The 15,897-nt window shown below is 41.6% G+C and overlaps 1 long non-coding RNA gene across 1 annotated transcript; it reads left to right on the top strand.

Moving 5' to 3' along the window:
• Window positions 1–3,181: 3,181 nt before the first annotated feature.
• Window positions 3,182–11,920, top strand: LOC115337040. Its single transcript, XR_003922015.2, has 3 exons — window positions 3,182–3,221; window positions 7,058–7,251; window positions 10,722–11,920. It is a non-coding gene; the product is annotated as an uncharacterized LOC115337040 (long non-coding RNA).
• Window positions 11,921–15,897: the final 3,977 nt, after the last annotated feature.

A 15,897-nucleotide genomic window follows, 5' to 3' on the forward strand; every position in this document is an offset into this window, starting at 1 on the left:
AGAGAAGAAAAAGGCGAATGGGTAACTAAGCAGTTTGTGACCAGGGTGGGGAAGGGGGACAGACTGAGTTGCTTGGAGGAAATTCCGTATTGTGACTGATTAACTGTTCTTACCAAACATGTGCAAATAAAGATAGTGGAAGCAACCCTTGTACCTTCACAAACACAGCAAGAACAGCCTGAGAAGTGACTCTTTTTGAAACAACTGTTTAGTTTTAGTGTGGCAGCCATTAGGTGTTTCTCACAGAGCTATCTGAACAAATAGCAGTGGAAATAATCTTTCTGAACACAGAATGAGCAGGTTTAAGTCACTGGTGGAACTGCTTTTTATCTCATTACCAGTTCCCTGCTTTCAGGCAGTGGGTCAGTCCTTTTTCCTGAGGTGCAGCCTGGTCTGACATTGTCATTACTGTATCCCATATCCCTATGTAGGAAATTGAAGATAGTAAAATATGTGTACAGAGAGTTTGTGGGATCAGACCTCTAAGAAGGAGCAGGTAAAAAAGAGAAAATGCCACACTCAAAATTTCCTAAAGTATTTGGACACACTTAAACATGATATTGGGACAATGCCAGATCAAAACCCAGCAACACAGTAAACCAATTTTCAGGCAAGTTCCCTATTAAAAACAACTGAACGACCTACACAAGCTATAGTCTTCCCATTGTCCCAGTATCCCCAAAAGTTTAAGTTTGCATCCCTCTACACACTACACAGAAGGATGTTTTAAAAATGCAGTAGGTGTGGTTGACAAGATCCATTTTGTTATATATACTCAAACAAGGACGGTGTCTTTGAGGACAGCATTGTCTTTTCTTAATCCATAATCATTAAAGCTTATCAAGAACCTGCCCACTTTGCCTAGGAAGAATTTATTTTTGCTGACAAACTAGAGCCCAGAAAGGACAAACTGCAGACACGATTCCTTTCCTGAACTCCAACCCATGTCCTCTTTCTTCTTTTCTTACCATCACAGATTGCTAGTGGTGGTAGTGTACTCCAGCAAGAGCGAGAGGTGAAAGGGACAAAGTAAGTGCTTAAAAGCACATCAAGGAGAGCTGACTTTCGGAACAGGAAGATGCCTGCACCTCCCTTCTCTGTAGTCATGTTGTACACTTGGATCATTACCATGACCACGTTCATCAGCACACTTGATGGAAGCTGCTCCTTTGCTGCTGGGAGAGAAGTCAGAGGCCAGGACTGTGAACCCAATCAGGCAATTTACTTCAGGAGAATTTAACCAGGAATCGATTCAGTCATGTATGCCCTATTATTCTAAGCACCTACAGCAAAGATGCTGAAGTCAAGGGTCTTTCCTCTTCCTACCACATAAAATACGCAGCTCAAGGCTAGGGCGGGGGGGGGGGAAGCAGGTCTTCAGATTAATTGTTGTCAGTACGAATGAACTGAAATGCAGTTTAATTCAGCATCAAATGGTTGAGGACTGCTGAATGTCTTCCACTGTTGGGCATCTGGAATGGAGAAGGACACAGATGGGGCAGATCACAGTGGTACAAACAATTTAAACTAGCAGGAACAACCTGTTGTGATGTTGCCCTGGTTGGTGCTAGATGTGCTTGGATGCTCTGAAAGAACCAGGATCTTGCAAGTGGAGCTTACAAGGGTTATTTTCCTATGGCTTTTTTCTGTCTATTTTTTGTTTTGTTGTGGGGTTTTGTGCCTGATATGACTGAATTCATGTTGCCTCCTTGGTAGGTCACAAAGTTTGTGTACATCTATTTGTCTACCCTGACATAAATTTGCACAGGAGTTGCTGGAACATACGGTCTTTGAGATTTGTATACCTTAATCAATTTTACAAAACTGGCTAGCAAAATCAAAATTGATCTGGGGACAGTGGGAAGAATAGAAACATATATGTAACCAAGATACTACCATAAACTCAGTTTTCTTGGGAAAGCAGGATAAAATTAGAGCCTGCCTCATCCTCTTTCCTTTTTCAGGTGGCCAGCTTATGGTTTTGATTTGAGTCTACAAGAAATTGCTGTGGCATTGTTAAACCCAATTTAAACTTAGAGATAATTTTTACTCCATTCTGCATCAAACTTACTGATTTAGTTTTATGTCAAGGCCCTGAATCAGCTTAAATGAAGCCAAAGCAGGCTGTTGCTAAATACTGCTTGGCAAAATCAGCTGGGGTATTTAAGAAGTTATTGTCTGCAGCAGCTTATTGCCTCCCATTTGATGATGATTAACACCTCCAAAACTGAGTCCGCTTTACTAAAAAATAAAACATCTTTGTTTAGCTCAACCACCATCAAATGCCGTTCAGACCAGCTGATTTTGCACTGAAATAGGTTATAGCAGCCTCTTATGTCAGGGGCTGTAGGCATGTGAAGCTTCAAAGTAATGTGACTAAAAAAACCTTGGAAATGTAACTTAAACAACTCAATCTGTTTTTGAAGTAAGTATGTCTCTGTGTTTACCAGCACCCAATTCTGTGTATATTAGGACTGGCCTTACTACTGACTATAAATTACAAAGCTTTACTGAAACCACAGGACTATGCCATGCTACACCCTCTGAGAATATAGCCAGTGACATGTAACCAACCTGCTTGTGTTTGAAAGTTCTGCTACAAGTTAAATTAAAAAACTCTGTTTTGTTTTTTTTTTTAAATATTCTTTTTTCCCAGGGGTAAAAAGGGTGCCTTGTGATGTGAGGAAGGAAGGAAGACAGAATACAGCAAAGCACTGTAACAGAATACGCCTACCTTTTTTACCATTTGGGCTCACTGACTTGGATTTGTTTATGCAACAGCATATCTTGAAAGAAGGAAGAGAACACTATGTACCTTTCATATTTGTAGAGGAGATCTTCCTCTACGGTCAGCTTTAAAAGAGTCTTCCTCTTTTTTTAATCACCATCATGACTTGGTGTGGCAGGTACACCCCCCACTGCCCCAGGAAACGAAACTTCTCCAGGCAGGGAGGAGAGGAAAAAAAACCCAAACCCTAGAGGCCGCAGGTTGAAAATTGAACTGACCAATCGAGATATGCTAGGTACACTGAAGTGACCTTTTGGCCAACGGGGATTAAAATGACCACAGGTCAGTTTTGACAAGGGTATAAATGGGGCCCTGCTGGAGGATGTTTTGAGTCAGTCCTCCTTGGAGCAGCAGGTCTGCCGTAGGGACTCTCCCCTTGGGTTGGGATGCCACCCGTGGTAACTCCTCAAGGGAGAGAGCCCTCAGCTTTTAGGTGAGTGATATGCGCATTTTGGGTCATCATTTTAAATCTTAAGAATTCTTAAGTTGGCTGTGTAGCACTAATTCCCCTTACGTCATTGAACCTGTGGTTCACAAATATTATCAGAGTTCTAACTTTTTTACTGAAGAATAAATCTGAGTTTTAACAGCTGCTGGATTTGATTGTGTGAGCCTCCATAACACTTGGCTCCCCTGTGCCATCTATAGAAAAATGATATAGCAAAAAATTGAAAACAGACAAACAAAAAAATCAACACATAGAGAGAATCAATCAATGAAATTCTGAATAGGTTAAAGCCACAATTCATGCAAAATTAAATATACTTTCTTATAGGATTATATCTCCCTGCACTCCTTTCAATTGGTAGACTGTAGAGTAATTCATGTCAGTATCCATCCTTACTAGCTCATGATTTTAACAGCTCTTCATTGTTCACAGCATAACTGTACTCCACACAGTACCAAGCATTAAGTTCTGACTTACTCCCAAATTACTGCACAGTGAGGGCCTGCTGCCATAAAGACAAACTGAACACCATAATCCTCTTTCACACCATACTATCCCCTTGAAACTTCTATGTATGGCATGGATCTAGCATAGTTGCTTCTCACTAGTTCTGGCAGCATACAAAGAGTATTCACCAACCTAGGCAAGGCCACAGCAGGCAGTAGGTTGAACTGCAAACAGCTGTGGCTGCACTGCTGAGATGTCTGCACCTGCGCTGAAGGCAAGCTGATGCTGGTGTTGCTGAGGGAGAGGCTGAAGTGCAGTGAGGCCAGAACTGCTCTCTCAGGAGCGGGTACCACCACTAATATGGCTTGCACCTGCTGCTGCAAACAAATGCATCTCTTCCATGCATTCATTCCTAGCTTTATTTCTACTCCCTAGCCACCTGCTTTACATGGCCAGAACAACTCAGACCCAAAAGTGTGGTCTCCACCCCCCTCTTGTGTGGGACAGATAGGCAATTTACCCTCCCCACTACACACATGTGCACCTGGGATTACAAATGGAAAGAGACTCTTTCTGTCCTGGATTCACCTGGGACAGAGTTAACTGTCTTCCTAGTAGCTGGTACAGTGCTGTGTTTTGAGTTCAGTATGCGAAGAATGTTGATAACACACTGATGTTTTCAGTTGTTGCTAAGTAGTGTTTAGACTAAAGTCAAGGATTTTTCAGCTTCTCATCCCCAGCCAGCGAGAAAGCTGGAGGGGCACAAGAAGTTGGCACAGGACACAGCCGGGGCACCTGACCCAAACTGGCCAACAGGGTATTCCATACCATGTGACGTCCCGTCTAGTATATAAACTGGGGGGAGTGGGGGTGGGGATCGCCGCTCAGGGACTAACTGGGTGTCGATTGGCAGGTGGTGAGCAATTGCACTGTGCATCATTTGTACATTCCAATCCTTTTATTATTATTGTTGTCATTTTATTAGTGTTATCATTATCATTATTAGTTTCTTCTTTTCTGTTCTATTAAACCGTTCTTATCTCAACCCACGGGTTTTGCTTCTTTTCCCGATTTTCTCCCCCATCCCACTGGGGGGGGGGGGGGGGGGGCGGTGAGTGAGCAGCTGTGTGGTGCTTAGTGGCTGGCTGGGGTTAAACCACGACGCTTTCCCATAAAAAATGAGATATAGAATTTCTTTTTTTTTTTTTTGATATGGCAATACATCTAATATGCTTCTAGATGCTGTAAATATTCTTAATAGAAAGTCTAAATACTCTACTCTAAAGTCCCTAAACTCACATGTTACTGTTGTTTTTTTTAAATATGGTGAACATACATTGAATTTGTTGGCATTAGCAAAAATATTACAGCAGTAAATCTTCTCTCTGTTATATTTAGGAACTGTGCCATCAGGCCTGATTTTTGCAGTTATTCCAAAGCATCACACCCTGAAAACCTCCCACTGATATACCTGGTAAAAGAATATGGTATGGCAGGGGGGCATTTCAAACAGTGTCCTTGTTATCACGAGCAGACATAGAATCAGCTTTTTCATATATTGACTTATTTTCAATATTTATTTTTTTTTAACTTACGGTGGTTTTCTGCAATTTGGAGATGGTCCAGCATATGTAGTATGGTGGCAAGCGGCAGCAGTGGATATAGTGATATAAAAAGCACTGTAGGACTAGCTTTGCCATTCTTAGGGTGGCTCACAGAGCATCCACAACCAGCCCCTGTGTAATGGCTACTACTTGCAACCAGAGCTCACTGCTCCCAGACCTGCTGAGAGGCAGGGCACGAGAAGGCAAGGTACAGGAACTCTGAATAAACCCATTGGATGGCCCCACGACAGCTTCATTAGGGCTGGAATCCTTTTTTGTTGATGTTGGCCAGAGATTATGATGATCCTGTCAAAAGCCTATTTTCTGGTTCAGTGATTCAGAAAGACAGCTATTCCCTCTGATGATTGTCCTGATAATTATAGCTGCCCATAGAACAATTTATTTCCAGCAGCTGAATGGCATCAGCAAGAACATTTGGTGGCCTCATTGTGGTGCCAGAGGCCTGAGCATGTTTTGGTGCATACGTGCCATCGGTTGCCTGCTTTTACTCCAGCTCTGTCATAACTGCCTCAAGAGCATGGTGTCTGGGCTGAAAATTTAGTGAGGGGGGAAAAGAAAATAAGCATATTTAACTGAGGTCTGACACTGGCGATACCCTGTGGGTAGGGTGCTCAGATGCAGTTAACAGTTGTCAAAACCCATGGCATTGTCTCGCAGGAGTCCTGTTTCATTTGGAGAGCAGCTGAATGCTAGCGGACTAAATTTACTAGTACTTTCAGGAGTGAAAGAAAAACACTGCTGAGGTCAAGAGACCTGCATGGATCTTCTGTTTGCCTCTGCTGCCTGCCTGTTTCTGCTCACCTGTGGGATACTCTCACAGGTTTCTGTGGCTGACAGCTGATGGGGAGACGCAGGGAGTTGTGTATTTCTATGGTAACCCAATCTCTTTAGTGTTTGCTAAGCAGTGTAAGTGATGCTAAAATTAAGGAGGAAACACAGTACCTAGAGGGAAAAGGCAGCATGTGACCAAATTATTAGACTTGCTTCTGCATTAAGAAAACTTTTCTAGAACTCTCCAATGCAAAATATAACCCCTCTGCTAGCATTAGGTAATGCCTTCGAGATTTTATCTTGAAGTACATGGAAACAAGTTTTGCTCAATCTTAGCAGCATAAACCAAGAAAATCTTCCACTCCTACCAATGAAGAGCTTATACATTTATAGGAAGGTGACCAAGAGTGGAACTCAGTGCCCTTTGTCCCTTTGAGATGAGAGTATTGTTTGCCATTCCTACCCAGCAAAAAGTAAACAGCAAAATCCAATTACTGTTTCGTCTCAACTCAGATGCTGCTCAAGGCTTCTCTCAGGACAATGGTTGTACTCAAGCTGCTCTCTGAACTTAATTCCTCTTTTATAATTGCAGCATCTCTTTAGGATTTATTTGGCAAAAATGTGTGGATCAGAAAGTGCTATAATCTTACTGCATTTTAACAAAACTGAAGTCCCCTCCTTTTATTTTTTTTTTAAATACTTGCTTCCTCTTCCCTATAAACAGCAGAAAGAATGCTTTCCTGGAACTAGTGGCAAAATTATATCTCCTCCTGGGATTGTTATAACATTAATGTAACTTGAAGGCACTCTGTCAGGTCCACAAAGCACACAGTGGTTCAGTTTCTGGCTCCATTAAGAGCTATTTGATGGAGGATTTTGTTTTCAACCACTCAAGTCACATTACAGAAAAGGCATGGCCAAAACCAGCTTTCCCCAATGATCGCATGTAGCTGAAGGATAGAACTGTGATCTCTCCAGCAGGTGAAAACCATTACAGCCTTAGAGCACCTGACAGGACAGGCTGGATGCTGTTTAACCTGAGGACATCAGCTGAACTAATGACGCAAGCCCTGCAAAGTGGAGCCCTCTCTTTCAGCCCTTGCTGGCAGTGTTTTGTGAGAGGATGCAATGCACAACAACCTTTTCAGGAGACGAAGCAAGGAGATCTCCAGGTAACATCAACCATCAGACAAGCTTATATTCCCACCTAGGCCCAGCCTACCCACCAGCATTTTCTACAGTAGGAAATGAGAAAGAGAAATGTTCTATTTACCATAGGGCACACAGAGATGAAAGATATAGCTACAATGCTATGGAAAGAGGGAAGAGGAGCATCCCTTGTAATCAGAATCCGCCCTGACTCCTTCCTGGTGTACAAGAGCTACTTAAAATACTCCCCTAAGCATGGCAGCTACAAGATCCATCTCCAAGTTTTCTCCTGATCTATTTCCCTCCACTCTTAGAGGTTCCCCATGGAACTTCTAAGTTCCTGCTTAAAGCTACCACGATCACTCCTCCACCTATTCTTAGAGCAGGTAATCAAAGGACTATATGCAAAGTCCTGCAAACTGCCCTCTTTGCCCAAGTTCCCAGTGATCCCAGTATTTAACAGAGAAGTTACACTCCTTTTTGAACACACTCTGAATTATGTTTCATGCAAAACCCAGTAAGTCCATGCTGTATTAGCTTGGCCTGCCATTAGGGGGGAAAAAAACCTTAGGAAAGAAAGAAAAAAAAATGGAAATTGTGCAGAACTTCACTACTCTCTATTTCAACCACATTTTGAAGGGAGACCCACTGTGAATGTCTGCCATGCTTTGTCACTAAGCACTTGACAACATATATGAGGTACGAAAAGTTCATGGTATTTCTTGGATACCTCATGTTATAAATGACACATCAGAACAGTTTAGGTATGAACATACACTTTAAAAAAGCCCCATACATACAACGATAAATATTTTTCTTGGCACTTAATCTTACCTGTTGAGTGTTGATATAGCACCTCAGCACTTTTCAGAAGGATGTATATGCAACTGGAAAAGCTGTGGATTAATGTTGTTTCAGATTCAGGCTGGCCTATTCCCTGTCTAGCCCTAATCTCTCCTTCTATTTAATGACACCATTGGGATGCCAAAGCTAATTTGGAACCTGGCAGCCCACTTATTAAGTGGGACTTTACAACAGGAGAGCATTACAGTGCTACTCAGACAGCTGCGCTGGCTGCCTGGAAGTCTCCAGGGAAAATTCAAAGCTTTCAAGGCTCTAATTGTTTTGGATCTGGGTTATTTTATCAGCAGAAGAGGCATTCAACTTTGAGAAGCCTTGATATAAAAGAGAAATGGGTGGCAAGGGCAGTTGGTTATTCAGGTCTGTTTCTCCCCAGATTGAACTCCCAGATGTGTTATTAAATCTTATTTTCCAGTCTGACAACTGGGAGAGGGAAGGTTAGAAGAAGCTCTTTGCAGCATATAATTAGTTTAGGTGCTGAGTGCAGTAGCATCAGCTGGTAGAATATCTAGATAATGAAATTCTGTTATTTTGAATATCATTATAAACTAGGAAGACTATTGAATCCTTGGAAAGACATTGCTGGTGTTTATGTCTTGTAAAACATACCTAAATAAAATATACTCTTGGAAGTTATTCTCTGAGGACTCAACAAATCCAGAACACTAGATAGTCTGAATTCAAATTTAAACTATCACAACAAGACAGGCTACAGAACACACTGCCATGTGTTTCCCTTTAAAAAAAATGAGTTACTCTACCCTTAATTCACTCCCTTATCTAAAGATAACACTACTGTCTTCCATAAAAGGAAGGTTGCCTTACAGGCCAAAGCATGGACAAAGTGCCAGCTCAGTGAAAGAGATGCACTTCTTTGAACGGTGGGTACCAAGATGAGTGGGCTGATGCCCCCAAGAAGGGCTCAGACCCATGCATACTGCAGTGGGAGCAAAAAGTATTAAAGATCATTCTTCACCTGTCACCTGATTCTCTCTTCCAGCCTAAAGGCTGCAGCCTCAGTGCATTTCAGCTTTCTGCAGGGATGTGTTGGCTAACCTTCCATACACTGGCTAGCAGGAGAGAGTAATATTTTTCTGTCTGCGCTCTGTTTCACTGAGTGGATCTATAAGAACATCCAGAAGTACACAATAACTCTTCATTGCACATACAGCATTATCACCTGGGTCCTACAAGTTTTGCAAAGTTATTCCTGCCACAGCAGGTGAAGGAAAGGCAATGGCCCAGTACTGCCTTTAAATGTATACAAGATCCTCCTTTATAAACAAAAGGAATTGGGTAAACACAGCTCCAAAACACCTCTTTAAACCACAAGGCTTACATTTTCCAAGGTGACTGTCTCCTTTAAACAACATCAAGGACTCACTTGATAATAGAGGCAGTATTCATAGTCTAATATCTCATCTTAAAGCACATGACTTCCTTTTTTTAATTAAGTTACTAGCTTTAATAATAATCCCATCTCTCAGAGCACCAATTTCATGACCATAGGTAAAATATGATGTACTTATTCATTAAAGAGCAGGTAGCAGCACACCTCTACATCTCCCTGAGATATGGAAATGTGGGCTAATCCATCACAAGATAAGACTATGCATTCCAGCTGGTGAAAAGTACTAATGGAAGGGAGTAGGGAATGCATTTCAAAATACAGAGCTAGTCTAGACATCCCTGTGGATTATCGGCAGTGGTACAATTTGCCTAGGAAATATAATTCTCTAAGGAAAAGCAGATGGGTTTGAATAAATGAAATAAAAAGTGTATAAGTGGGCCCTGCCTGCATGCAGAAATTTTCTTGGTGTAACGCCAGTGGGATTCTACAGACCTGAGTGTGAAACCCTGTCCAGACACTTTAATTTGGTTTCAGGGTGACATTACCGATGTTTATGTAAATGCATTCCCAGACTACATAAACTAATCACGGGTTATCCATATCAAGATGGCCAAACAACCTTTTACGTCACTCTAATGGGAAGGACTTCAAATCACACTGAATATAAAAGGAAACTGAAGAACAAAACTCATATTGCAGTGCCCAGTGCCTTTTTGCACCTTAACTGAGAAAGCTCCATCCATACTACTCTGTCCTTGCTGACAGTGCAGTACACGCACAGTAAGGTAGACAATGTGGTAATGTTTGAATTCCTTCCATCCATAGGCACATGACACAAAGAAGACATCCTTTCCGGTACTGGAAACCCCCAGTGGCCTCTGAGTCAAAGACTTCATACTGTAAAAAAAAGATTTGAAACTGAAGAGAAAAAACATCAGTGTCAGCCCCAAAGTCTCCTTATGTATAAATTTCATATGCAGTTTTAATCACATGTATTTGTATTGCCATTTTTTACTACACTGATGAAGGATGCTCCTGTTCCTGTCATCATGGATTACAATCTCACAGTTTTAGTTTCTAGGAAGTCAGTATGGGGCCACTGTTTTTGCACACCAAGTTCCATCATGATCTTCAGCTTCATGCATGGTCCCCTGAGCCTCTCTGAATCTGCTCCAAAGAGATGTGTCTTTTAAATCCAACCAAACCATGAATTCAGTGAAGTCTTAATTGCCTAATGAAGATCTTCAGGTGAGCTAGCTCATGACAAAACATTCTTTACAGGTACCTCCAAAATAAAGAGACAAAAGATGTATCTGAAACACCCTGAAAGTGATGTCCATTTACAAACCAGGATCCAGACTGTGAAATCCCAACTCCACCTCCTACAGAGAAGAAGGAACCAAAGGAAAAGCTGAATCCTAATCTGAAAATATTCACTCTTATATTTCATGACACACAAAGTTTTCTTGGTATATTTTTCCAGGTGTATGTCATTCTGGGATGTTTCTGATTTTATTTTCACTAAATAACTTTGATGAATTACTTGAAGTGGGAGATGGTTCCATCAGGACTGCTCCAGTCCAACTAGTTCTGTGATTGCTGTATCTGAATGGGGTCCAAGGGAACAAACAGCAAACTGCATGCAGAAACATGCAAGGATTCAGAATGCCTGACATTAAAGAACAGAGAAATTTTGGTTTTTGAGTTTGGCTCTTCAGCAAGTGAGACTGCCAATTCTACAGGCCATAACACTCATTGTAAAAAGCAGATAACACAGAGTGTCAAAAATGTCCTTGCAAGCTTTGAAATGAAAGAGTAAAAAGCTTAAGAGAAGTTACTTCCGTTACAACTTTCACAGTTCAGTACTTGCTCTATAGACAATGAAGGGCAAACAAAGTAACCTCAACTGGAACAGCTTTTAAAAATAATTGTTTTTCTAGTTTTGTTTAGTTGCATATACAGGCAACTGAATCACTCAGAAAAAATCAGAATTCTATTGTATTTGTTTTCTTTTTGTTCACATGCTGGTTTTTGGGTTTTGTGTTTGTTTTTTTTTTTTTTTTTTTTTTTGGCTAGTAATTGGTTTACAAAAACTGTTACAATGATTTACAGGTCTCATCTCACTGTTTCTAAGTGCCTTAATGAAAACTAGTTATATGGCAGATTTCCAGGAAGGTAACTAGTAAGAACCTTGTTTACATTCTCCTTTACCTTCTACTTCCAATTCTGCTTCCTTTTCCCCTTCCCTTCCTCCTGAAAACCACTATGGCCAGAAAAGGGAGCAGAGAAGCTGGACATCAGAAATATACATGTCACCTCACATCAGAGATTCAAGAGTGACTGTGTGAGCACTTTTGCTACGCAGCCAGCAAGGCTCTGTGCTTAACAGAGGGGCTTAACTGCAAGGGAGAAGGACAAGGAAGTACTTAGGCTGGTCTTTTTTGCCCCCACTAACTGAATAAAGATCAGCATTATGGGAACATCACAGAGTTTCATTGCTGGTTTTGGGTGTCCAAATGAGTAATCCTGTTATTAGCTGATTATTAATGACATGTTTGCATCATCAAGGCTATGAAATACTGTGCTATAGATATGCCTTCTAGAGCAAAGCCTAGCTTTCTTACTGACAAGCCATGACTTGGCTCAAACTGACTTTGGGACATGTCTGCACTTGGGACAAAACCCAGCTGTTTTGTTAAATAAAATTTTCTACTTCCAAAAGCTTTTCCTGCCACCCTTTAACCCAGAACACGACTAGGAGCAGTTAAGAAAACTTAACAGCAAAAGAAATGTCTCCTTCAGAGAAATCACTTATTAAAGTAAACCAGTATTAGCAGACTTTGAATAATTCCTGTTCTGGACCATCTTTAGCTGGCGTCAAGTGGCTCACCACAATCACTTAACACTGATTAATGAGGTATAAACCTCTTCACCTTTTATCTCTGCAGCTGCCTGCCTGTAGAGTCATTTGTACTCATCAGAGCAATCTTTTAACAAGAAAAAAGCAAGGCTAAATACCCAGAGCATCAAAAAGCTGTCTAAACCCCACACTATCCAGATCACTGTACAGTCACCAGAGCTGTTTTTTCAGATATGCGCAAAACACCAAGCTGAAACCCTGAGATGCTGCCATAATGTAAGCAACATCCTTCCAGCCTTGGTGGAAGGCGTTTAGCTCTCTCCTGCCTCAGGAATCATGGAAACACATAGATCTTGCCATTGGTTCTCCTTCTTACCCTTATCTACAGCCTCACCTGTGACCCGAGCCAAAAAGATTTCAAACATGAAACACTAAAAATATTCTGGTTCTGAAGTCTGTCCTTAAGTCAGCAAAGTCTGCACTGCTTAAACTTATAGACATGGTCTCAAACAGTGTAATAACCAGATGGGTCTTGCTTTTGCTGGAAAAAAAATAACAATGCTGTTTTTAATAATGGCTTTATTTTTCTCCAGCCATTGGCAAGATTTGACATGCAGAATAGTCAGCATTCCACAATTTCTGCCCACAACCAAGTGTGAGATGGTTCCAAGATGCCTTGCTTCTCTGTACTGCAGGATTTTTCTAATGAGAAGCCAAACTTCTAAAAACTGGAGATGCTGCAGCACAAAAAGCCCTTGGAGAGGAACCCTGTAAAACTAAGTGGAAGTGGAATTAAATCAGGCTGCACTGGAAACGCAGGAACCTACAGCAATGAACATAGTAATCAGTTCCTTTCTGTAGACCATTTCAAACAAATTGTGAAAAACTGAAACATACTAGTTTTTTCCCCAACTTCATCCCATGGGTGATATCAATAGATGTTTTTCAGTCCACTTCAATAGCCTCTGATCAAGCTGTATGTCTTCACAAGCATTTAGATATATTACAATAGTTTTAAAAGATATTCTCATAATAAAGCATATACAAAAAAATTTGCTGAGGCATGTTTCTGCCTGATTTTTTTTATGCATGCTGCATTAATTTTCTGCTAGAAATAAAAATGTTGCCTGCATTCAGTGATTGGCTGGGAGGGAGAATAAGGGAGGAAGGAATCAGTTAAATGCATTTCAACAATCTTCTACCACTAGAAAGAAAAGTATAGTAATCCAAACCAGATGTGGGGAAAAAAACTAGAGGCACATAAATACGATCATTCTAATATCTACTTGGTTTTCACCATTCAGATTTTTTTTTAATGCTGAAAATTCAAGTGTATTTATGATAAAACCAGACCATTTTTCTAACCAGAGGCACAGATCTTGAAACAGACTAATTTCTACCTCATACCATGCTACCTTTGCACATAAAGGCCCGTTGGTATTCCTTTCTCCTCCTTTCAGAGCTTCCTGGATAATTAACCCTTTCCTTTCCCCCTTTTTATTTTCTCATTTTCTCCTTTCTGTTATCCTTCTTCGCTTTTAGTTTCATTTGCACACTTGTACGTATTACTTGTGATCAGCTGCCTGGTCAGAGGGTACATCTGCAGCAGTGTTTCTGTTCACACCAGGAATGCTCTCCTACAATCATTCACCTGACCATCCACCTTTCCTCACTGTAGTTTGGCTCACCTAATGGACTGCATAAAATGGATTGCATCCTGTTAAACTGAATGGGAAGAGGCACTCTGGCAGATAGTGAGGAGTCAGGGTATGGGATGGAACTAAAGTTCGTCTGAAGTGAAACTGCTGAGACACGAACAGTGTGGACTTCAGGTCCTCAGCACTAATGAAACCACTCCCACAGCATTTCACTAAGTGCTAACAACGATGTAACAAAACAACAGGCATGCCTTAGAGTAACCACACACCCACTAAGGCTGTTCTGTGCCCTCTGAATGCATCTACTGGTTTGCATCTCAGTGCTGTGGTTGTCACACACAGCTTTGACATTCTTAGCCTCCCTTTGCACCTCTTGACCGCTGGGCTCCCCAGCACACCACTGGTGGTCTCGCTGCCCTGCCCTCCCCAGCATCCTTTCCTTCTTAGTCCTCCCCTCCTAGAGGGCTTTGGCTCAGTTTCCCTGACCTCCATGGATGGATCTTTTTTTTCCACCTTCCCACTTGGGAATAATTTCATGCCTAACCAAGTCCTCCTCCTTCCACCCAAATGCTTTGTTTGCACTGGAGTAAATGCTGCCCTTTCAGCACAGCCATAACCACACAGTTTGCTTCTGCTGTGTCATTGTGCTGTTCTTCCCAGCTTCTTCCTCAAAATATTCTATGAATTCTCTCTGCAAACAGAGAGCATTTGAAATCCCACCAGCACCAGCTGCTCCTCAATTGGTTTGGTCACAGGCTCCACCGACTGCAGCAAAGCGGTTTTCAGCAGCTGCCTGCAGATAGACAGGAGGTCTCTGTGCACTGACTGGGGCAGAGGATGGCTTTGTGACCCCTGGCACCCAAGTTATCTAAAAGCCTCTTCTTCACAGCCTGAAGAATCAATCTTTCACTGCACAGCAGAATAACACTGGCTTGTGTTTCAGGAAAGAAGTAGCCCTGTTTGGGTTTAAAAGCAAAAATATTTTCAGTCTCTGCACAGTCAGGCTCTTTGGAGTTCAGAAAAATGGCCTCAAGTGAAAAATACTTAATTCTTCCGCATTTAAACTGTGGCAAAGCCATGGGGAGATTCCCCCTCCATAGGAAAACCTCTCCGTCCCTCACTGAGCTGTAGAGCCAAAAGGCAGAATTTGAATAACAAGGGCTGTTGGGAGGCGATCTGGGTTTCCATCCTCCTCCTTTTCCTCGGGTAAGCCACGTTTGGGCTGGGGCTCAAAGCACCAAACTGTTGCCTCTTGGATTCTTTCTTCAGTCTCCTGCAAAATAACGTAACCTGTCTTCCTCTGTGCCAGAGTCCAGCATCCTTTTTTTTTTTTTTGTAAGCTCATTTCATAGTCTTGCCTGGAACCAAAGGCAGGTATGGGAAGCTCAGCAAACAGCTGAGATTACCAGGAACAGCTGCCTCCTCGCACAGACAGGGACTGGCCTGCAGCTTTCAGAAACAGGGCTGAAACTCTGCTTCAAAACTGTTGCTATCAGGCTTCTCTCTGATTGCAGCCCGTAGCTTCAGCATCACTCTGGTAGCTCTTGGCTGCTCAAGGCTTCCCTCAAAATTGCTGCAACTTCCAAATGTCATTCTTTGTAGAAGGGTTGTTCTTAATCTAACACACATACCTTTTGGCATCTATCCCAATGCATTGGTTTTGTAATACATGTCATTACTAAACATCAGAAATTGACAAAAACAAGGGGACTAAAACATTAAAGTTTTTAGCAAAATGAAAGGCACCTCTGGTATTCAGTTTGTGAATTTGCACTCTCAAATAAAATTACCAGCAGAGAAAGCGTAAAAAAGCCACATATGGTGCTGGAACATTTAATGCAGCCTCCACCAACACAACCATCCCCTCAAGCACTGCAAAATTTTTTATGTGTACGTACTCTGGATTAACAAAACTCCATAATCAAAAGACTAAATATAC

The sequence above is a fragment of the Aquila chrysaetos genome, chromosome Z, assembly GCF_900496995.4.
Source record: "Aquila chrysaetos chrysaetos chromosome Z, bAquChr1.4, whole genome shotgun sequence".
NCBI lineage: Eukaryota > Metazoa > Chordata > Aves > Accipitriformes > Accipitridae > Aquila > Aquila chrysaetos.